This window comes from Barbatula barbatula (assembly GCF_947034865.1).
Source record: "Barbatula barbatula genome assembly, chromosome: 25".
In the NCBI taxonomy this organism is placed as follows: domain Eukaryota; kingdom Metazoa; phylum Chordata; class Actinopteri; order Cypriniformes; family Nemacheilidae; genus Barbatula; species Barbatula barbatula.
The window spans coordinates 5,537,595-5,560,672 of record NC_136788.1 but is presented as its reverse complement, the minus strand read 5'-3'; the positions used below and the strand labels follow the sequence as shown (position 1 = coordinate 5,560,672).

The window sequence follows — 23,078 nt, the reverse complement described above, 5'->3', positions numbered from 1 at the left end:
TTTTCTTCTGAAGCTCTTTCTTGTCTGTTTGTCTTTCGGCGTGTACAGCATGACGGACGATCTCACTCATTCTTGCACGATCTGGCTCGATGCATGATTTTTCCACTTCTCGCCTCAGCTCTTCTCTGAGGTTCCGCAGAAAAGCGGATCTGAGATGTCCTTCGAACGGACCAATGTCCGGTCCGTCTGAATCAGGTTGAAGTCCAGAATGTTCTTTAAACACTTCCTCCACAGGCCATTTACCCTGTAACTTTCTCAGGTCAGATGGTTTCAGTTTGACTTTCAACAGTCTCTCTAATTCTTTCATTGAGGGTGAGAATTCTTTGCAAAATGTCAAAAGTTCTTTGTCTGTCGGTGCTGGTTGCGCTCTTTCTTGCTTTTGACGCACCACGGGCTGTGGTGGAGACGGCACTGGTGCTGGTGGAGACACTGGTGGGGGCACTGGAGCTGCCTCGATCGGGTTCAGATGTCGGTGAGGAGGGACACAATCATCCTCCGGTTGGTGTTTGTACTCAGTCATAGATGGGGGTAAAGAAGACAGAGGGGTCAAATCATTATATTCAAGCAAAACAGGGTACAATGGAGTTTTCGGTGGTAGCAGTTCTTCCAATGCCTTTTCTTTAAAAACATAGTCACGTCTATTTGCTTCCTTCTCCCATAATTCTAAACATTTACACGCTTCGTCATATTTTTCTCTTTCTTTTTTTTGGACATTTTAAATATGTCCTTTTTCCCCATGTGTTCTCTTATTTTCTCTAATTTTGTGGTACTAAATGTACCGTTTCCTGGAAAGTTACCTTTTTCTTTTAAATAGGGTACACCTTGTAAACTTCCCGTTCCCCACCTTTTCCTCATTTCTCTGTATGTTGGTTTATCCATATTCACGATTCTGAGTAGTCCCCCCTCTAATCAGGCTGTTTAGAATCTAACACGATTCAGAGTAGTCCCCCCTCTAATCAGGCTGTTTAGAATCTAACACGATTCAGAGTAGTCCCCCCTTCTTAAATCAGACTGTTTAGAATCTAACACGATTCAGAGTAGTCCCCCCTTCTTAAATCAGACTGTTTAGCGCTAAGTAGTCTCCCCTTAATCAGGCTGTTTAGAATCTTTTTGACTCACCGTTTTTCACTTTTGTGCCTTGCACTGAGTTCTTTTGGGATCACGTCAGCTTGGGGTCCGGAGTAGAGTTCTCTCATCCCTGTATGGGGTTAGAGCTGGATTTGCTATGTCCAGGATGATCAGTCAACTCTAGTCCGTTCTCCGTCAGCCTTGTGATCCCATACCTCGTCGCCAAATTGTTGTGGAATTTTCTTATTCCTTAATCAAGGTGAGTCAATTTTGACAAACGCAATATACAGAGACATCAGGTACTTTGCAAAGTATTTTATTGTCGTTTAATCTGCATCATAAGCAATGAGCATGGTGCAGAGCAAAGGCACTCTTTCCTCCTGCACCCAGAGTTTATATATTAATTACGTGAAAACCCCCTCCCTTTGCCCCCTAGCCAGAATCCCGAGCTGGTTTCCGAGAAGTGATGCCCGTTATTCCAAACAGAACATCTTGGCCTCTGCTCGAGGGCAAAGGCAGAGTGGTATGACGCGTATAGAGAAAAACATGATAACATAGAGAAGAAAACATAGATAGAAACTTCATAAACATATAGATAGACACATCAAGAAGCTAGACTAGAAAATTTCCATTACAACCCCAAACTTAAACGTAACAGATGATTCAGTGATGCTTTACAGTTCACTATTGAATGCTCATGTGATGTTTGCTTTAACAAGAATATTCCTCTGAATTTACACTTACAGGAGATTCATATGCTCAAAGTATGATGGGACAGGAACAAAGTCATAATATGACAAGAAAAACGTTGAAAGATGTAAAGAGAACCGATAAACTTTGTCACTCCTCCATATACACAACTGTGTATATGTAACAGATTAAAAGTCTGTTAAATATAAATCAAATTTAGACTTCCGGCCACACCAACACAGCGAGAACGACACAAGAAATATATATAAAAATAGTGTTTATTATTTTTTATAAGTTAACTTTAAAATGACAATCTTAAAATGACATCTCAAAGACCCAGGGAAACAATAAAATCAGGGTTTGTCCAATGTTCTGTCCCAGGGTGAACAATACCCAAATCCAGTCCCGTCCAGTGGATTTAGCTCAGTGTTTCCTCTGTCAGCAGGGCTTTGAATAGATAACGTGTTGTTGCTTCCTTGCACTTCACGTGGGTCCATCAACAATCATGCCGCATCTGCTGCTCCACCGGACCTGGCACCTTCACAACAACAAGCAACAACTAGAATGGGTCTTCACTCAATACTAAAAACAATACACACATCAGTGTGGGAGAAAAGACCACTTCCCTTTAGCCTGAGGTTTTGTGAGCGTTGACACTGTGAGCTCTGTGAGTCAGCTCCACCAAAGCACAGGTCTTCCAGTCAGCCACAACGCTGAGGGAGAATACAATTGCCAAGCCAGTCCACAGCAGCACTCAGCACATCCGTCCGTCCAGAGCGTTTTTCCCCGTGGTAAGAGATCTAGCCTCCTATTTATTTGGAATGGTCTGATCAGCTGGCCAATGAAATCGCTGCATGATCAGGGTTTTCAGGTGTGTCAATCAGTGTTGATCGTTACAGTTTGTGATAGAGGGAAACAGTACTATTAAATGTCCAGCAATCACAGCAAACAATATAATAAACCAATCAACCACAAACATCAAGAAAAACACAGCAAACCAATACAAAAATAAGAGGAAAATCACTATATATATAAATCAGTAAAAATTCCCAAAATAAAGTAAAGTTACCCATCAATCACACTGCTCCACTTGTATATCACATGACACTCCTCCCCCCTTTAACAGTTGTCGTCCCGACAAAGTCAGTGTCCATACCTGTCCGGGGGCCTACCCCTATTTTGTCTCTGGGACCTACGCAGGGGTGATCCATCTCCTGGCTCAGGTCCCACAATAGGCGCTACTGGGTCATCTTCCATTGGAACTGCAGGAGGGGCACATGCTATGGGCACCAGGGTTAATGGCAAAAGAGGCCCAGGACGCCAGGCATTCAAATAATTGGGGTTCACAGTTTCTGTCTCTGGGGCTTGTTGAGGCTCCTCAGGGGGGTTGAAAAGGCAAAGCCTTAAGTGATTACGATGAATTGTCCTGATGGGGCCTTCTTTTCCTTCAGGCTTGATCTGAAAAACGGGCATACCTGGACGCAGTTGGTCAATAACCACGTAGAGTTGGGGCTGCCAGTGTGGTGCCAATTTCCCTTGTTCTCTGCGACGGAAGTTGCGCAAAAGCACACGCTCTCCGGGCAACAAGGGGAGGTTCTTTGTTTTCTGATCATACCTGACCTTGTCCCGCATTCTGCTTTCTCTTGTTTTTGCTGCCACCTGTCTGTAGACTCTCTGTAGAGTCTGGTTATGCTGGCGAACCCAACCTTCCAAGTCCTGTCTTTGGGTCAGTGGTGGCGCACTGACAGCAGTTTCCACGGGCAGGCGGGCGTGTCGGCCAAACATGACAAAGTGTGGGGTCAGTCCAGTGGTCTCGTGAGGGGTGTTGTTATACATCTGCAAAAGAGTCGGCAAGTGATCTGGCCACCTCAGTTGGTCTTCTGGACTCAATGTTCCTAAAAGAGACAGAACAGTCTTGTTAAACCTTTCGCAGGCCCCATTTCCTTGGGGCCTGTAGGGTGTGGTTCGGACTTTGACACACCCATACAGACTGCACAGCTGTGCCACCATGGTTGACTCAAAGGCTGCTCCTTGATCCGAGAGGATTCGTTCTGGACATCCCCATGGCTGGATGAGGTGGCGCCAAAGGGCACGTGTCGTTGTGGCTGCTGTCTGGTCTTTTGTAGGGACAGCCCATCCGTACTTTGAGAAAAGGTCAGTTATTACCAACAGGTAAGGATAAGTGTCTCCATGCCTACCAAGGGACAAGTAGTCAATTGAAACTGTTTCCAAAGGGTATGATACAAAAATAGGCACCAAGGGTGCCCTTACCTCTGGTCCTCTTTTCTGTTGAGTGCAAATTGCACATTTGGATGCCCATTCTTGTAAGTCCGCACCCAGCCCGGGCCAGTAAAAGGTTTTTCTCAACAAGCCCTCAATCTTGGCTGTTCCCATGTGGCCTGAGGCATTGTGATACTTCTCCCACAACTCATGAGTCTTGTCTGAGGGAACCACTATTTGGTTGAGGCTCGACCTGGTATGTCGCTCTTGGGCCCTCCGCTGTAACACACCCTCCTGGATGTGTAGTCGACTCCATTCCCTTAAGAGACGTTTTGTCGCAGGCAGGCACGCTCTCCGCTCCTCAGCTCCTGGAAAATGATTTCCAACCACCCAACCCTTAATTTGGGCCACCGTCGGGTCTTTCTCCTGCAAATCTTTCCAAGTCTTGGCTTCTGTACAGGCTTCTGACTCCACCACGGCCATCTCCACTTGGGCCAGTCGGTCAGATCCTGTTTCCTGCGGTAACCTGGACAAAACATCAGCATTACGATTGGAAGCACCAGGGCGATACTTAAGTTCAAAGTCAAAATTCGCTAGCTGTGCTGCCCACCGCTGTTCTGTTGCCCCCAAGTGTGCAGTGTTCAGGTGGACCAGGGGGTTATTATCTGTAAAGGCCAGAAATTTATTGCCCCACAAATAGTCTTTAAACTTTTCGGTGACAGCCCATTTAAGGGCTAGGAACTCCAGTTTAAAAGAACTGTAGTTTTGGTCGTTCCTCTCGGTGGGGCTAAGGCTCCTGCTAGCATAAGCTACAACCCTCTCTCTGCCATCTTGTAGCTGTGCTAACACAGCCCCCAAACCTCCCAGACTGGCATCAGTGTAAAGATGAAAGGGTTTTGAGAAGTCTGCATATGCCAAGATTGGTGCACTCACCAGAGAAGTCTTCAAAGAATCAAATGCCATCTGGCAGTCTGGGGTCCAGTTAATGGCAGCATTTCCTCTCCGCATACTAGCAGAACCTACTAGGAGAGCATTCAGGGGTGCTGCTATTTTAGAGAAACCTTTCACAAATCTTCTGTAGTACCCCACAAACCCAAGGAATGATCGTACCTGCTTAATAGTGGAGGGGATGGGCCAGTTCTCAACAACTACTGTCTTTTCCGGATCTGTGGATATTCCTTCACCCGAGATAACATGGCCGAGGTAGGTGACCTTCCTCTGGAACAGGCTGCATTTATGGGGCTGCAACTTTAAGCCATGGGCGGCCAGCTTCTTAAAAACCTGCTCCAGGTGATTAATGTGGGTGTCGAAATCTGGGGAGTATACAACAACATCATCTAAGTAGATCAGGAGTGAGTCGTGGACCTGCCCGCCCAGGCACCGCTGCATCAGGCGTTGAAAAGTTGCAGGTGCATTACAGAGACCAAAAGGCATCCTCTGGAACTCATACAAGCCCAGGGGTGTAGTAAATGCAGTCTTCTCTCGGTCCTTCGGGTCCACATCTACTTGCCAATATCCACTGGCCAGGTCAAGGGTAGAATACCAAGCAGCTTGCTTGAGACTGGTGAGGGACTCTTCTATCCTTGGCAAGGGATAGGCATCTTTGTGGGTTAGGGCATTCAGTTTCCTGTAGTCCACGCAAAAGCGCCAGGATCCATCCTTTTTCTTCACAAGGACAATCGGTGCTGCCCAAGGGCTGGAGCTTTCCTTCACGACATCATTATCCAGCATATTTTGCAGGAGTTCCCTCAATTCAGGGTAAAGGCTTGGTGGAACTGGTCTATAGCGCTCCCTGCTGGGAGGTGCAGAACCTGTAGGTATGGAGTGGAGGACTGCGCTGGTCTGGCCAAAGTCATCATCGCCTGCTGCAAAGATGTCTCTCCATCGCTGTAACAGCAAATCCATCTTCCGTTGCTGATCTATTGTTAAGCCATCACCTTTCAGCAGGCTGACTGGGTGCTGGTCTTTGGTACTGATGTGGTTAGTCTGGACATCCACTTCCACCACCCCTGGATCTAAGGTCTTCAACACAAGGACCTTTTCCCCTCGAATCTGCCTTGGATCAACCTGGAAGACATTAGCAAGGGGGCGGCGTTGAGGTATCAATATGGGGTAAGGATTGAGGTTACGTACCCTTATAGGGAGGCGTCCTTTCACCACAGTAGTAACAGTCCTAGCCACCTGCCACTCGTCATCTCTTTCTGTGCCCTCCACCAAAGCACAAATATCCGACCTGGTTTCTGCACCATAAAGGTGTGTCCACAGTACCACCTCACTGTTAGGAGGCAAATAGACTGGATCTTGGCGGGTTAACCTGGCCACTCCAATATGTCCATCAGATTCGTCCTGTGAAACCTTTTGACAGAATGCAAAAGCACGCTCCCACTCCCCCTTTGCTTCACATGACATAGTTGTACCAAAGACAGTCAGGCCAGGGTGGACTCCCTGAAACAGCTCTTTCCAGCAATGTGAAATAATATTCATCCCTAGGATACCTCTTTCAGGACTCAGGCACTCATCCTTTACAATGATAACCCCTTTACCCGGCACTGTGACTCCTCCCACTGAGAAATCCAAGATGGCGTAGCCAGTATATGGGATCTGTAGTCCATTAGCTGCTTTAAGAGAAAGCCAGTGCAGATCTTGTGGATTTTGCTTCTGCTCTCCACTCAGCCATTTCTGAAAGAAAGTTTCACTAAACAACGTAACTTGTGAGCCTGTATCAAGCAAGCAGGGCAATTTAACTCCTGCAACAACAACTTCAACCCCTGGACACGTTCCCACCAGGGATGGTTTATTCATTTGGTTTCCCTGGTCCCCCTCCCCAACCACCTGGCTCTCAGTGGTTGGGGCTGTCAGTTTAACTGTCTCCTCCCCTGTTGACAGTACCTCTGGATGTGACCAGCTTTCCCACAGCCTCTGCAGATTGGTCTGCCCCGGTCATCCCACTCCGAAGTCTGGTGACGCCTGGGGGAAGCAGCATAGCGGTCTTCGCGAGCAACCCCTCTAGGGGATAAGGGTGGGTCTCTATGCACCATAGTCTGTGGAGAGAGTTGGCGTTTAATCTCGTCCGTTAAAATTTCTTTAAGAGAAGAAAGTTGGTCTGTAATTTCTTTTCTGACTTCGGCTCTTACAGTCTCCCTCCACTCTTCTAGGCTAGGTGCAACCATGGATGGATTCAGCTGTGGCACAGAGATACGGGAGGCACTGACAGGCTCCATCTTCAGCTCAGCTTCCAATGCTCTCACTTCGCTGCACACCTCAGAAAAGGACAATGTGGGTTTTCTACGCACCTGCCTCTGAAGTTCCTGTTGCACCACACCAGGCCTCAAACCCAGGACAAGCTGGTCCCTAATCGTCATCTCATCCTGGGCAGAGCCCATTGGTTCCTGCTCCTTCCATGTGGAGAATAATTCTCGGAGACGGAGAATGAAAGCAGAAACAGTTTCCTCTTCCTGCTGGTGACATTTAAAGAATTGTGCCCGGAGCTGGGCTACTGGTGTTATACGCCCATACAGCCTCTTTAACTCTCTTAACATGTCTATACTTGTTAATTGTCTGGTTGGATTCAGTAGCCTCATCTCTCTTTTTGCCTCACCCTCAAGTGCCCCATATATGAAGTCAATTTTCTGTTCCTCATTTAACCCTTGTGCCCTCAGCATAGCCTGTACCTGCCCGCTCCATTCAGAAAAACAAATTTTGCTTGAGTCACCATTAAACCTTGGGATCCATGGGACCCCCATGAACCAAGGCATCATCATTGCATTTATCACAGGCTGACTACGTGGAACATTTTCCGGCCTGGCCCCAGTACCTTGTGACACACTACACTCTGGGCGTTCAGGCTGTCCTTCATTTTCATCTGCCATTCTACACTGTGTGGTGTGGAAAAGGAAATATCCTGCCGACTACGCCACTTATGTAACAGATTAAAAGTCTGTTAAATATAAATCAAATTTAGACTTCCGGCCACACCAACACAGCGAGAACGACACAAGAAATATATATAAAAATAGTGTTTATTATTTTTTATAAGTTAACTTTAAAATGACAATCTTAAAATGACATCTCAAAGACCCAGGGAAACAATAAAATCAGGGTTTGTCCAATGTTCTGTCCCAGGGTGAACAATACCCAAATCCAGTCCCGTCCAGTGGATTTAGCTCAGTGTTTCCTCTGTCAGCAGGGCTTTGAATAGATAACGTGTTGTTGCTTCCTTGCACTTCACGTGGGTCCATCAACAATCATGCCGCATCTGCTGCTCCACCGGACCTGGCACCTTCACAACAACAAGCAACAACTAGAATGGGTCTTCACTCAATACTAAAAACAATACACACATCAGTGTGGGAGAAAAGACCACTTCCCTTTAGCCTGAGGTTTTGTGAGCGTTGACACTGTGAGCTCTGTGAGTCAGCTCCACCAAAGCACAGGTCTTCCAGTCAGCCACAACGCTGAGGGAGAATACAATTGCCAAGCCAGTCCACAGCAGCACTCAGCACATCCGTCCGTCCAGAGCGTTTTTCCCCATGGTAAGAGATCTAGCCTCCTATTTATTTGGAATGGTCTGATCAGCTGGCCAATGAAATCGCTGCATGATCAGGGTTTTCAGGTGTGTCAATCAGTGTTGATCGTTACAGTTTGTGATAGAGGGAAACAGTACTATTAAATGTCCAGCAATCACAGCAAACAATATAATAAACCAATCAACCACAAACATCAAGAAAAACACAGCAAACCAATACAAAAATAAGAGGAAAATCACTATATATATAAATCAGTAAAAATTCCCAAAATAAAGTAAAGTTACCCATCAATCACACTGCTCCACTTGTATATCACATGACATATACACACAATAACACATCTAACATCACAGATCCATATAACACCTGATCAATAAATAACACACATGAAATGAAACAGCAGTAAAACAATGTGATTTAAATACTACAAATAATGTGCAGAATTGAATACAGTGTTTGTGTGCGTTGATGTAAATGATGTAAATGTAGAGAGTGAGTTTGCATTGTGATCACGTGCTTCAGTGATCTGAGAGTGTTTATAGTGCTGTGAGTTTAACACTTCATGACTGACAACACAACACAACACACAAACCAACAAGAACAACAATGACGTTCAGCATCATCTTCATCTGGACACTCACAGTGTTTGCTCAAGGTTTGTGTCGTAACATTTTCATCATTATTATTCATTCATTGAAGAGTGAAATCTTCATTTGTTTCAGTGTTTCTTATATTTAATGTTTGTTGTTTCTTTCAGTGTGTGGAGGACAGTACACTGTTACTCAGACTCCATCAACAACAGCAGTTCAACCAGGACGAGATGTTGAAATAAACTGTAAATTCAGCAGTGAAGTGCATAATGGTGATATATTAGCCTGGTACTTACAGAAACCTGGAGAAGCTCCTAAACTCCTCATATATGCTGCATCTACCCTCCAGTCTGGAGTATCATCTAGATTCAGTGGCAGTGGATCAAACACAGATTTCACTCTGAGCATCAGTGGAGTTCAGACTGAAGATGCAGGAGATTATTACTGTAAGAGTTATCACAGTAGCTGGGTGTTGACACAGTGATAAAGAGTCGAACAAAAACCTCCGTCAGTCAGACTGAACAGTGACTGCACTGATACACCTCACACATACTGCAGCTGCACATACAACAAACAAACACAACACATGCACACATGCAAAACACACACAGACAATGATAAAACAGATATATGTTTTTTTTCTGTAAGTGTATCAAAAGATGTAAAATGATGATCAGATGCACTGACAGCTGCGGATCAGTATCACAAAATATGTTCAGAAAATTCATAGATTACACCAGTGAAGAGAAAAGCTTTATAATCTGGGTTCCGCCCGCATCACAGCACAGAGACAGAGACGGCGCTCCTTAAGACATTCTTGCGCCTCTCCTATTCAACCTGTACATGCTCCCAATGAGCCAAATAATGAGAAATAACCAAATTGCTTACCACAGCAGATGACACACAGATATACTTAAACGATTACAGCCCCATTGACTCCCTGCTCAAATGCATTGACGAAATAAATAGTTGGATTTCCCAAATCTTTCTTCAGTTAAACAAACACAAAACTGAAGTCATTGCGTTTGGAAATAAAGATGAAGTTCTCAAGGTGAACGCGTACCTTCACTCTAAAGGTCAAACCACAACAAAAATCAAGTCAAGAATCTCAGTGTGTCTCTAGAGTCAGACCTTAGCTTCAGTAGTCATGTCAAAGCAATAACTAAAGCATACTATCATCTGAAAAATATTGCAAAAATTAGATGCTTTGTTTCCAGTCAAGACTTAGAGAAACTTGTGCATGCTTTCATCACCAGCAGGGTGATTTATAGTAATGGACTCCTAACTGGCCTCCCCAAAAAGACCATAAGACAGATTCAGCTCATACAGAACGCTGCGGCAAGGATTCTGAGCAGAACCAGAAAATATGATCATATCACACCAGTCCTCAGGTCTTTACACTGGCTACCAGTTACATGAAGGATTTATTTTAAAGTTTTATTACTGGTATATAAATCGTTCAATGGCCTAGGACGTCAATACATTGCAGATATATTCACGCCTCCGTCGCTTTGACCCGCCAGCCTGACAAGAGGGTCTGTATACGGCGCCACCTGTTACGGACACAAGACACAGAGATCAACAGATACAAAATACGGATGGTTTATTAACAGATACGTGAAACCGGAATGCAGGAGGATATAAAGCTTGGATATAAAGAGACGATGGAGACGATGGAGACGATATCCAGGTACGTAGTGCGATAGAGTCTTTGGAGCTTGTGCAATACAAACGAGATCGGACGGTGACTGGAAGTTAGTGTGGGGTTTAAATGCTGATGGTGATGAGGTGATGATGATTTGCAGGTGTGGGTAATTAGTATTCAGGTGACGTTGCGTGTGGTGCTTGTGATTGGATGGAGTCTGGCGTGCTCGTGACATTACCCCCCCCCCCTCCACGGCCCGCTCCTGAGGGCCGAGGACCCTGACGACGTGGTCGACCTCTCCCTCTGGGTGCTGGTCGATCAGGGTGTGCATCATGGAAGGCCTCCAGCAGGTTGGGATCAAGTATGTCGTTTCTGGGTACCCATTAGCGTTCTTCAGGACCGTAACCCTCCCAGTCCACCAGGTTCTCTAACATGCCACCACGTCGTCGGGAGTCCAAGATTTCCTTGACTAAGTAGGCGGCACCGTCCTCCAGGATGAGTGGAAGGGGGGATTCCGGGGTAGTGCCAGATTCTGGGGAAATAGAAAGAGAAGGGTGGTAAGGTTTTAATAGGGACACATGGAATGTTGGGTGAATTCGGTATTGAGGTGGAAGTTGAAGTTTGTAGGTGACCGGATTGATCTGCTGAACGATGGGAAACGGGCCAATGAACCTGGGACTCAGCTTTTTACATGGTAAACGCAGGCGGATGTCCCGAGTGGATAGCCAGACCTTTTGCCCGATGTGAAAAGATGGAGTGGAAGAGCGGCGGAAGTCTGCTGTCATCCTGCGTCTTCGGAGAGCACGTTGCAGTTGCTGATGTGCTGAGTCCCAGACCCTCTCGCTCTCCCGGAACCAGTGATCAACAGCTGGTACATCTGATGTTTCTCCATACCAGGGGAATAATGGAGGTTGATAACCGAGTACGCACTGAAATGGAGTAAGTCCAGTGGTAGGTTGACGTAGGGAGTTCTGTGCGTACTCGGCCCATCCGATTGACGTGGATTGAGACGTCTTGCTTCCCGGAGATAGCCCAAATTTTTGTGGTCGGTAAGTACGATGAAGGGGTGTTTGGCGCCTTCTAACCAATGCCTCCATTCTTCAAGTGCCAGCTTAATTGCAAGAAGTTCCCGATTTCCGATATCATAGTTCACCTGAGTTTGCGGGAGAAGAAGGCGCATGGATGGAGTCTACTTGGGTTCCCCTGCTGTTGGGATAACACCGCTCCCACTCCGGTAGTTGAAGCATCAACCTCCACCACGAAAGGGATCTCTGGGTTGGGGTGAACAAGGAGGGGAGCGGTGGTGAAGGTGGTTTTCAGTAGCTCGAAGGCTTTTGTGGCTTCTTGAGACCAGGATAGAGATTTAGGCTGATTTCGAAGCATATGAGTGAGTGGGCTGGCGATGGAGCTGTAATTCCGGATAAACCGTCGGTAAAAGTTTGGGAAACCAAGGAATCTCTGGAGTTCTTTGATATTCGTGGGTGTGGGCCAGGACTTGATAGCTTCCACCTTCCTCTTGTCCATCCGGATGCCACTGTGGTCGATAATGTAACCTAGGAATTGTACAGAAGATTGATGGAAAGAACATTTTTCAGCTTTGAGGAATAGGTGAAAGCTTCTTAGGCGTTGGAGGACCTCCGCAACGTGACGGCGATGTTCGGCCAGGTTCCGGGAGTAGATTAGTATATCATCAATATATACCAATACGGTCTTGTGAAGAAACTCTCGGAGCACCTCATGGATGAAGTCCTGGAATACGGAGGGAGCATTGGCCAAGCCGTATGGCATCACTAAATACTCATAGTGGCCTGTAGGTGTTGCGAAGGCAGTCTTCCATTCGTCCCCCTCACGTATCCGGATGAGATTATACGCGCTGCGGAGGTCCAGCTTTGTGAACACAGTGGCACCACAGAGATGTTCTAGGGCAGCTGGGACGAGTGGGAGGGGATAACGGAATTTGATCTTAATGTTATTGAGGGCTCGATAATCTATACAGGGTCTTAAACCTCCGTCTTTTTTGGCCACAAAGAAAAGCTGGAAGCAGCAGGGGAAGTAGACGGACGGATATATCCCTGATGTAGCGCCTCGTTGATGTAATCCACCATGGCCTTCTCCTCCGGACGTGATAAGGGGTATATTCTTTCACAGGGCACTGGCTCACCTGGCAGCAGATCAATGGCACAGTCCCATGGCCGATGTGGAGGCAGCTTGGAAGCACGTGAAGGGCAGAAGACGTCACTGAAGGGGGCGTAACAGGCTGGAATCTCCACAGAGCGTTTCTCTATAGGGCTTTCGATGGATGTGGAGCAGACAGGTAGGTTCGTAGGGGGTGATGTGTTGGTACTGGGAGTGTAGCGAAGCAGCCCGGAAAACAGTCGTTGCCCCACTTCAGGATTTCGCCTGTCTTCCAGGAGATGACCGGGTTATGCTGCTCCAACCAGGGGCGCCCTAGAACAATGTCAGCGGTGGATTCCTCCAGAACCAGTAGATGTTGCTCCTCCTCATGCAAAAGACCCACTCGAAGTAATAGTGGTCCCACAAATTTGCGTACCTGACGACGACTGAGAGGTTTTCCGGTTATGGATTGGATTTGGTAAATGGACGGGGTGGCGGTCTTCTTGAGCTTGAGTTGACGGCAGAGGGAGCCCGAGATGAAGTTCCCGGCAGACCCAGAGTCGAGGAGGGCGACAACTGTAAGGGAAATACCAGCAGCAGTAAGCGTAATAATGGTAGTGAGTGGCTTCATCTGTTTGAGAGATGGAATGATGGCACTCACCACTGGCCGAGGAGGACGAATGGTGCATTCGGTAATATAATGCCCCGGGGTTCCACAGTATAAGCACAGACTCTGGGTCAATCTTCTCTGCCGTTCCGCCATGGTTAGTCGAGAATTGTCCACTTGCATGGGTTCGTAATCTGGTTCTGGAGAGCTGAGATTCTCAGGTTGGCGAGGAAATAACTTAATGGCTGGCCCTGGTGTTCCTCCATACACGACTAAATACGGGTAGCGAAACGTATGGAGAGTTGAATAAAGCGTTCTAACCCTATGGTGTCCTCGTATGCAGCGAGATGCAACCGCAGGCGAGGATCCAAGCCTTGACGGTAAGTAGTTAACAGGGATTGTTCATTCCACCCACTGGAAGCGGCCAGAGTACGAAACTGTAAAGCGTAATCTGTGATGGATTTGTTACCTTGCTTTAGATGATAGAGTTGCTCTCCGATGGCCGAATCCCATTTAGGTTTTCCGAACACCTCCTTGAAGTGAGTGATGAACTCTGACAGAGAATGGGTTAGCGGGTTATTCTGTGACCAGAGGGGTTCTGCCCACCGGAGGGCCTTATCAGACAGCTGAGATATGATGAAAGCCACCTTGGATCGTTCCGTTGGATATTGGTGCGGTTGCATCTCCAGGACCAGCGAGCATTGAAGCACAAATCCGTTGCAATCCTCCGCCGAACCTGAGAAGGGCGCCGGTTTGGCCATGGGACTGGCATTTACCGGAGGCGAAGGAGAAGCGGCAGTGTTGCTTGCGGTGCTCGTCGGTGCTGGTGCGGGAGGATTGGTGGTTAACGATCGTCGGAGAGCGTCTACCAACTCCTGGAAAGGATCCGGAATGCTCATGCCGGTACTCTGTTCGGTCCGATCTTCTGTTACGGACACAAGACACAGAGATCAACAGATACAAAATACGGATGGTTTATTAACAGATACGTGATACCGGAATGCAGGAGGATATAAAGCTTGCTTCTGGGAAATACTGGAGACGATGGAGACGATGGAGACGATGGAGACGATGGAGACGATGGAGACGATGGAGACGATGGAGACGATGGAGACGATGGAGACGATGGAGACGATGGAGACGATGGAGACGATGGAGACGATGGAGACGATGGAGACGATGGAGACGATATCCAGGTATGTAGTGCGATAGAGTCCTTGGAGCTTGTGCAATACAAACGAGATCGGACGGTGACTGGAAGTTAGTGTGGGGTTTAAATGCTGATGGTGATGAGGTGATGATGATTTGCAGGTGTGGGTAATTAGTATTCAGGTGACGTTGCGCGTGGTGCTTGTGATTGGATGGAGTCTGGCGTGCTCGTGACACCACCATGGCAGCAGGATCAGATGGCTGCTTGTCGGAACTGGATTACTTATCCCTGTTGCAAGTCTTGTCTATGGTGTATTGTGTACATGTTTTTCTCCCTACCTTCCCCATGTTATGCTTTATCTTCTTCTAAAAATACATTTTGTTGCACTGTACTTGTATGTGTGTAATGACAATAAATTGAATCAAATCAAATATGCTCATTGAATATAGACCCAAAAGAACACTCAGGGCTCGCATCAGCTAGATATACCAAGGGTTCTCTCTAAGCAAGGAGAGTCTGCATTTAGCTATTATGTGAGCCACAGCTGGAACCAGCTTCCAGAAGAGATCAGATGTGCTTCCACAGTAGTCACATTCAAATCCAGACTCAAAACACATCTGTTTAACTTTGCATTTAATGAATGTGCACTGTGCCTCTGACCGTCCGACTGTTTGTGCTCTACTTTATTTGATATATTTTATATTCTAAACTGTACAATTATTTTTTTTATTAAATTAAAATTTTCTTATTTCTTCACTGTTCTATCAAATGGATATTTTTAATTTCTTCTATGTAAAGCACTTTCAATTACCATTGTGTATTAAATGTGCTATATAAATAAACTTGCCTTGCCTAGAATGTATTACAATAAGAATAATTCATGATTTAAAATCAAAAGGTTTCTGTGTATTTTCAATATAGCACTCATATAAGTTCATAAGTGTCTCATGTCTTCATTGAGTTGAAGTGAAACTTGTGTGTTTCAGTTCAGATGATTGAACCATCAAACATTGACACTGAGAGTGTTGAGCTGAACATCACATTTGCATTGACAGGATGAAGAGACTCAGAATAGATCGGCTCTGTCTCCAGAGATCATATTCACAACACAACACCTGCATTTCACATTAACTCACATTTACTCACATGAACATTTTCACAAAAATAAATAATAACATCATAATCAGTTTTGCAGATGATATTTAAAGATGATCCGGTTATATTTTGTTTAACTGTTATTATTCTGGATCTGTGAACTAACACACAGTGTAAATAACTGCTGATAGAGGCAGATGTGTCTGTGTGAAGTGAGTCGTGTGTAAATTATAGACTCACCAGCTGAATAATAAAGCAACAAGTGAAACATGAATTTAGTTTTTTGCATTTAATGTCTTCAGGAGCTTCAGATACATGATGTAAATGTAGAGAGTGAGTTTGCATTGTGATCACGTGCTTCAGTGATCTGAGAGTGTTTATAGTGCTGTGAGTTTAACACTTCATGACTGACAACACAACACAACACACAAACCAACAAGAACAACAATGACGTTCAGCATCCTCTTCATCTGGACACTCACAGTGTTTGCTCAAGGTTTGTGTAGTAACATTTTCATCATTATTATTCATTCATTGAAGAGTGAAATCTTCATTTGTTTCAGTGTTTCTTATATTTAATGTTTGTTGTTTCTTTCAGTGTGTAGAGGACAGTACACTGTTACTCAGACTCCATCAAAAACAACAGTTCAACCAGGACGAGATGTTCAAATAAACTGTAAAGTCAGCAGTGCAGTGTTTAATAGTATCAACTTACACTGGTACTTACAGAAACCTGGAGAAGCTCCTAAACTCCTCATATATGCTGCATCAAACCGCTACACTCGAGTATCATCTAGATTCAGTGGCAGTGGATCAAACACAGATTTCACTCTGAGCATCAGTGGAGTTCAGACTGAAGATGCAGGAGATTATTACTGTCAGAGTTTACACTATCCAGGTAGCACTCGAGTGTTGACACAGTGATAAAGAGTCGAACAAAAACCTCCGTCAGTCAGACTGAACAGTGACTTCACTGATACACCTCACACATACTGAAGCTGCTGAGGGAGAAGAGTTTCCTTTAAATAACAACAATGAAATGTTTTATTATATTATTTTTAAACATTTAAGCAGTTGCTTATTTATTTACTTATTAATTTATTGATTTGTTGCAATTTGTACAAGCAAGTTGTACATTTACAAAACACTACACAACAGATAATCAAAAATACACTTTTCTCAAACATTTCAGCATGTTTACAAACTGTTTCTGCCTTGTATAATATTATCAATATCAAGCTTTTGATTTGCATCTCTTGTTATTCTCTTAAATATATTTGTCTATCATGTAATTCAAGTGATCTTAATGTTCAATCAATGAATCTTTTATTATGTTTATAGATTTTTAACTGGTCTGTTTGTCATCTGATAACAGGTAAGTTGTATTTTCGCCGTCCCCACCAGCATGTCTCCCTTCTTCAAGAGATGGATGAATCTTACAATGATATAACCGCAGAGCGATATCAAGCCTGGATTCTTCATGCCAGAAGGTTTTTCCCACAGTGCCTGAACAATAAGAACATTCCCTGTGATCTTGATGAAACTTTATGGCTAAATGTTGAAGACCGGCTTGATGTTAATGAATATTTTGTGGATTTTAGATCTCCATTTACATTTCGTTCCCCTCTTTCCACAATGCACCCACTGTATTGTTGTACAGACTAAAATACTTTCTGACATTTTTTATAGGTTACAATGCCATCTTATAAAATGTGAGATGACATGTTTCTTTATAACGAACAGAACATAGTAATGATTGAAAAACATACATTAAGTTGATTTGAAACTTAAGTTTCATGACTCCTTGACTACGCCATCCCACAATATGGCACATCAGACCCAATGAAATCTCACAGGTTCAATACCAGAGAGAAAATATATCAGGCCAGAGACCTGGGTACAAATATAAAAAAACTTTATTAAATCCTTATTATTGAAATATCTAAACAAATAACCTTTAGTGCTGATGCTTATTTTGACCGTTCAGATACGAAACACACATAACTATGAAAGTAAAGACAATTGTGATTAAGGGGGAAGAGACTATTAGCTAACCAAAGACAAAACTAGAAAGAAAGAACTCAAACCAAATTCCTCAAACACACCCACAGATACAAACATAATAATAATACTAATAAACACAGCATTCAGTATAACCACAAACTTATAACAAAAACGTGAAACTTCCTCATAATCCCCCCCCCCCCCCCCGAATCAATGAGGAAAAAAGACAAAACACTGTATAAATAAAATAATAATTACAGATACATTAGAAATTAAATACCAATTCAACACAATCAAATAATAAAACAAAAACAATATAACCTCACAAGCTCACCTCACATTACACTGCTCATACAACAAAAGAGAAAGACCAGCGAGCAAAGCTAAACGCCAAGCGCTCAAGGCCAAAACAAACGCATTAGTATAGACTATATATCTTACATAGCAAACGCCGCAGCTCACGCCATTCCTGGCAGACACTCGTCCAGCGACATGATACACAAGCCCAACTAAAAACAATAACAAACCACTAAAATATTTCTGATAAAGAAAATAAAGTTAAAATAAGCCACATACCCACGGAAATAGGCAGCCGGGACAAAGCCAACAGTCCCTGCTATCAATAAATATAGTTAACACCCATCCGTAATACATACATCCAAGTTACAAACAGCACCTTCACTATTACAACAATGTGATGCTGGAAGTTTTAGTTAGCAAATAGTACGGGATATTTTTCTCATATCAAAACTGCAGGGGTCATGACCTCTGTTTCCCTCTTGTCATGGCATCTGCACTCCCGGCTGCTCATATAACACTTGATAAAGCAAAACTATAGAGTTACATTTGAGGTTTTAAATTACAGTTACTATTTATTTCATCATTTGTTTACTAATTTACTGTCTGTCTGTGTTGGTTGCTTATTTCATTTTTTAAATATTTTTTACACACACACACGCATTCAAGCACGCACGCACACACACACACGCACGCATACACACAGACGAGAGAGAGAGAATAATATGTATTCGTGTATTCGAAAATGTCTTAATAAATGAGATTTCCTAGATCGCTACATGTTTGAGGATTGTCAAAGAAGGACACAACACGACTCGTAGATTCAATATGATTTTATTTGTTTATTTTTTAGGAAAGAGAGAGAGAGAGAGAGAGAGAGAGTCTAGTATGAACACTGATCTTCTCTCTTGAGTTCTCTAGAGACTGTTTGACTGTTATCTTTGTGTTTGGCCTCACAGGTCACTGAGACCACTGAGCTCCACTCCTGCTCAGAGAGAGTCAGACTGCTGCTCCAGCTGTACAGACCGTTCTTCTCCAGGAGCCCAACACTGCTGTCCTGAGATCTGCTGCTCCCGTCCACCTTCCACATCACACTCCAGTCTGAGGGGAAACCCTTGTTGAGCAAACACATCAGTGTTGCTGTTTTCTTTGTGGAAATCTCTTCACTGGAGGGCGGCAGGACGCTCACTGTAGGACGAGTGAAGCCTGACAAACACACAATAGTCACAAAGTCACAAACAACTTCAGTCTCTACATGATAAACATCAAAGATCAAAATAATCAAATAAAACACGTTTTAGTCTTGTGTTAATTCTCCCTTTCATTATTGTTGATCTGAATGTTCATGCAGTTTGCACACTTTTTAGAAACACTTTTACAATCAAAGGAAAACAAACGTTAAATCATTAATGTAGAAACATATAATCTTTATGACGTATATTCATTATATTTAAGTATTAATATTGAGATAATAAACATAAAATACCTGTAACATGATCAGTTTATAAAATAGTCATAATTATAATTCAAATATTTGGTTATTGAATCTAAATCTCTCTCTATATAACAAATTTATTTCAGCAATGCAAGCTTTTATCAATTGTATTTCACACGAAACAAATGTACTATTAAAAAATTATGATCCAAAAAATATAGTAAATTTGAAGTTGTGTAAATAATACAGTTTAATCAATTAATTTTTTTACTCTTGTTCAAAATGCACTAGAACACTGTGCAAATGATTAAAAGTGATTTATTAAACTACACAAATATGCTGAAACCTTCGTCTCATTTTATATTTCACAGTTGATCTTAATATTTAAAAGCAGAAATCTGTTGTATTATATTATTATTGAATTATTTACTTACTGCCAACATCCAGTCTGGTGCCGCTGCCGAAAGTCCACCACAGTGATACAAACTAATAGAGCGACTGTACAAAAACCTCTGAACGCTTCAGTAACTATAAACACATCACAAACACATCTCTACACTTTATCACACATCAAACACATTTCATTTCATTTAACTGTTTGTATACGTCTTAAATATGAACATATTTTAAAAATTTATATATATATTTATTCCCGTATGTATAGAAAAATTACCCCAAACTTAAACGTAACAGATGATTCAGTGATGCTTTATAGTTCACTACTGAATGCTCATGTGATGTTTGCTTTAACAAGAATATTCCTCTGAATTTACACTTACAGGAGATTCATAAGCTCAAAGTATGATGGGACAGGAACAAAGTCATAATATGACAAGAAAAACATTGATAGATGTAAAGAGAACCGATAAACTTTGTCACTCCTCCATATCATAACATCACATATCCATATAACACCTGATCAATAAATAACACACATGAAATGAAACAGCAGTAAAACAATGTGATTTAAATACTACAAACAATGTGCAGAATTGAAAACAGTGTTTGTGTGCGTTGATGTAAATGATGTAAATGTAGAGAGTGAGTTTGCATTGTGATCACGTGCTTCAGTGATCTGAGAGTGTTTATAGTGCTGTGAGTTTAACACTTCATGACTGACAACACAACACAACACACAAACCAACAAGAACAACAATGACGTTCAGCATCATCTTCATCTGGACACTCACAGTGTTTGCTCAAGGTTTGTGTAGTAACATTTTCATCATTATTATTCATTCATTGAAGAGTGAAATCTTCATTTGTTTCAGTGTTTCTTATATTTCATGTTTGTTGTTTCTTTCAGTGTGTAGAGGACAGTACACTGTTACTCAGACTCCACCAAAAACAACAGTTCAACCAGGACGAGATGTTCAAATAAACTGTAAAGTCAGCAGTAGAGTATACACAGGAATCAGTGATCCCAGAATGAGCTGGTACTTACAGAAACCTGGAGAAGCTCCTAAACTCCTCATATATTATGCATCACGCCTCCAGTCTGGAGTATCATCTAGATTCAAAGGCAGTGGATCAAACACAGATTTCACTCTGAGCATCAGTGGAGTTCAGACTGAAGATGCAGGAGATTATTACTGTCAGAGTTTTCACATTTCTCCTAGCTTTGTGTTGACACAGTGATAAAGAGTCGTACCTCCGTCAGTCAGACTGAACAGTGACTGCACTGATACACCTCACACATACTGCAGCTGCTCAAACAACACAAACAAACACAACACAACACATCCACACATTGCAAAACACAGACAATGACAAAACAGAGATATTTTTATTTTCTGGAAGTGTGTGTGTTTCAGTTTTTTAACTCATATAAAATTCCCCAACAAAAGATGTACAATGATGATCAGATGCACCAACAGCTGCGGATCAGTCTCACAAAAGATGTCCTGAACATTCATTGATTACACCAGTGAAGAGAAAAGCTTGATAATGTATTACAATATTGCCAGAATAATTCATGATTTAAAACAAAAGGTTTCTGTGCATTTTCAATATAGCACTCATCTAACTTTATAAGTGGCCAGAAGTGAAACTTGTGTGTTCATTGACACTGAGAGTGTTGAGCTGAACATCACATTTGCATTGACAGGATGAAGAGACTCAGAATAGATCGGCTCTGTCTCCAGAGCATTTCACATTTACACACATGAACCTTTTCACCTCTATTTAAGCTATTGAGAATCCCATTTAAGTAAGGGATAATCCACGGCTAGCCATACATTAAGGGATTTTAATGTTCAAACTTTTTCCTGTAGCTCAGTGGTTAAAGCATGGCGTTACCCACGCCAAGTTCATGTGTTTGATCCCAGGGATTGCACATACTCAGAAACTAAATTGTACAGTATAATGCAATGTAAGTCACTTTGGATAAAAGCATCTGCCAAATGTGTAAACGTAAATGACAACGTGGAGATAAAGAACCACCCAACGAGAAGAGAAGAGTGGTTGCCTCAGCAAAAGTGCATTACTAATCCTTTAATGCATGGCTAGCATTGCTTACCATGGTCATTTGTAAAGTTATAAACAAGTTAAAGCTGTTTTCAGTTGATTCCATCAGGTTCGTCTGCCTTAAAACCGTCACAGAGAGTGACATGATTGCATTTAATTGAATGAATTACAGCATTTATAAGTGTCTAATAATCCATGTTATCAAAGTTAGAAAGGTCAATTTAATAAACTTAATTTAACAAAACATTTTTTATTTAAAAACATGTTCAAGATTATTTATTCATGAAAATATGAAAAAGAAATATTGTTGCCTGGGGTCTCTAGGGTCTACACCGGACTGCGTCGTGCCGCATCCAGTGTGGACACACTTTTAATAATGGGTTCTAATGAGTTTCTAATGTCTTTTGTCGTGTCGCATCGCGCCGGTCGCGTCCGGTGTAGACACTGTGTTAATCTGCAGCCCAACGAAGACCACATACGGGTTAAGGTGAGCCTGAAGTGTACACTAATGTGAAAATTTCAGAGCTTTGGTGTGACTTTAGAAACGGTAAACAATGTTTTGTTCATATTAAACTATGTAAAAACGTAATACATGTTCTAGATTATTTATTTTCTAAACTCTTGTCCTTTAAGTTTAATGTTACATTTTTATAAATGAATAATGGACCCAGGTAGCAGCGTCAGAATATATTCCAGTTAAAGGCAGAGTAGATCATTTGGAAAATGCTATCAATATACTGTGCCTAAAATGTCTTGATGTAGATTATGGTGAGCGTAATAGGAAAGTTTAGTTCCTACATGAACAATGTCCCGCGTTACCGAACAAATATTCAACATAAATTAAGAACAGCTTTAGATCTAATTGAAGATGTTTTACTGGTGAAGACGGCCCTGAACAGAAACGATCTCATTGTGTTGAAGAAAGACTCATTTTAAAATGATATGCTGGGATACACTGAAGCCCTCGTGACCCTGCAGAGGACAAGCTGGTTTAGCAGATGAATAGATGAATGTCTTGTTAGAAGGGATGCAGCGTCACCTGCTGCTGGAATGACTGATGTGTTGTGGGCTTGATGGAGAAGTTCCTGTAACTGCAGTGGTGAAAACTTGAATAGAAGTGAGAGCCGTGAATTATTATTATCTCTTAATGTTCATTCAAATGGAGTTTGT

The 23,078-nt window shown here is 42.9% G+C and overlaps 1 long non-coding RNA gene and 1 gene segment (V, D, J or C); one reads left to right on the top strand and one right to left on the bottom strand.

The window, feature by feature from the left end:
* LOC306890042 overlaps positions 1–17,391 on the top strand; it is a 38,443-nt gene extending 21,052 nt beyond the window's left edge. Inside the window, exon 3 of the long non-coding RNA XR_013786248.1 lies at positions 16,628–17,391. This is a non-coding gene — a long non-coding RNA (uncharacterized lncRNA). The remainder of the gene's footprint in view (positions 1–16,627) is intronic.
* Positions 17,392–18,782: 1,391 nt separating this feature from the next.
* On the bottom strand, positions 18,783–19,914 carry LOC306890041 (Ig lambda chain C region-like). The segment is given in 2 exons: positions 19,877–19,914; positions 18,783–19,213 (listed from the first exon to the last, which is right to left on the bottom strand).
* Between the last annotated feature and the right edge of the window lie 3,164 nt (positions 19,915–23,078).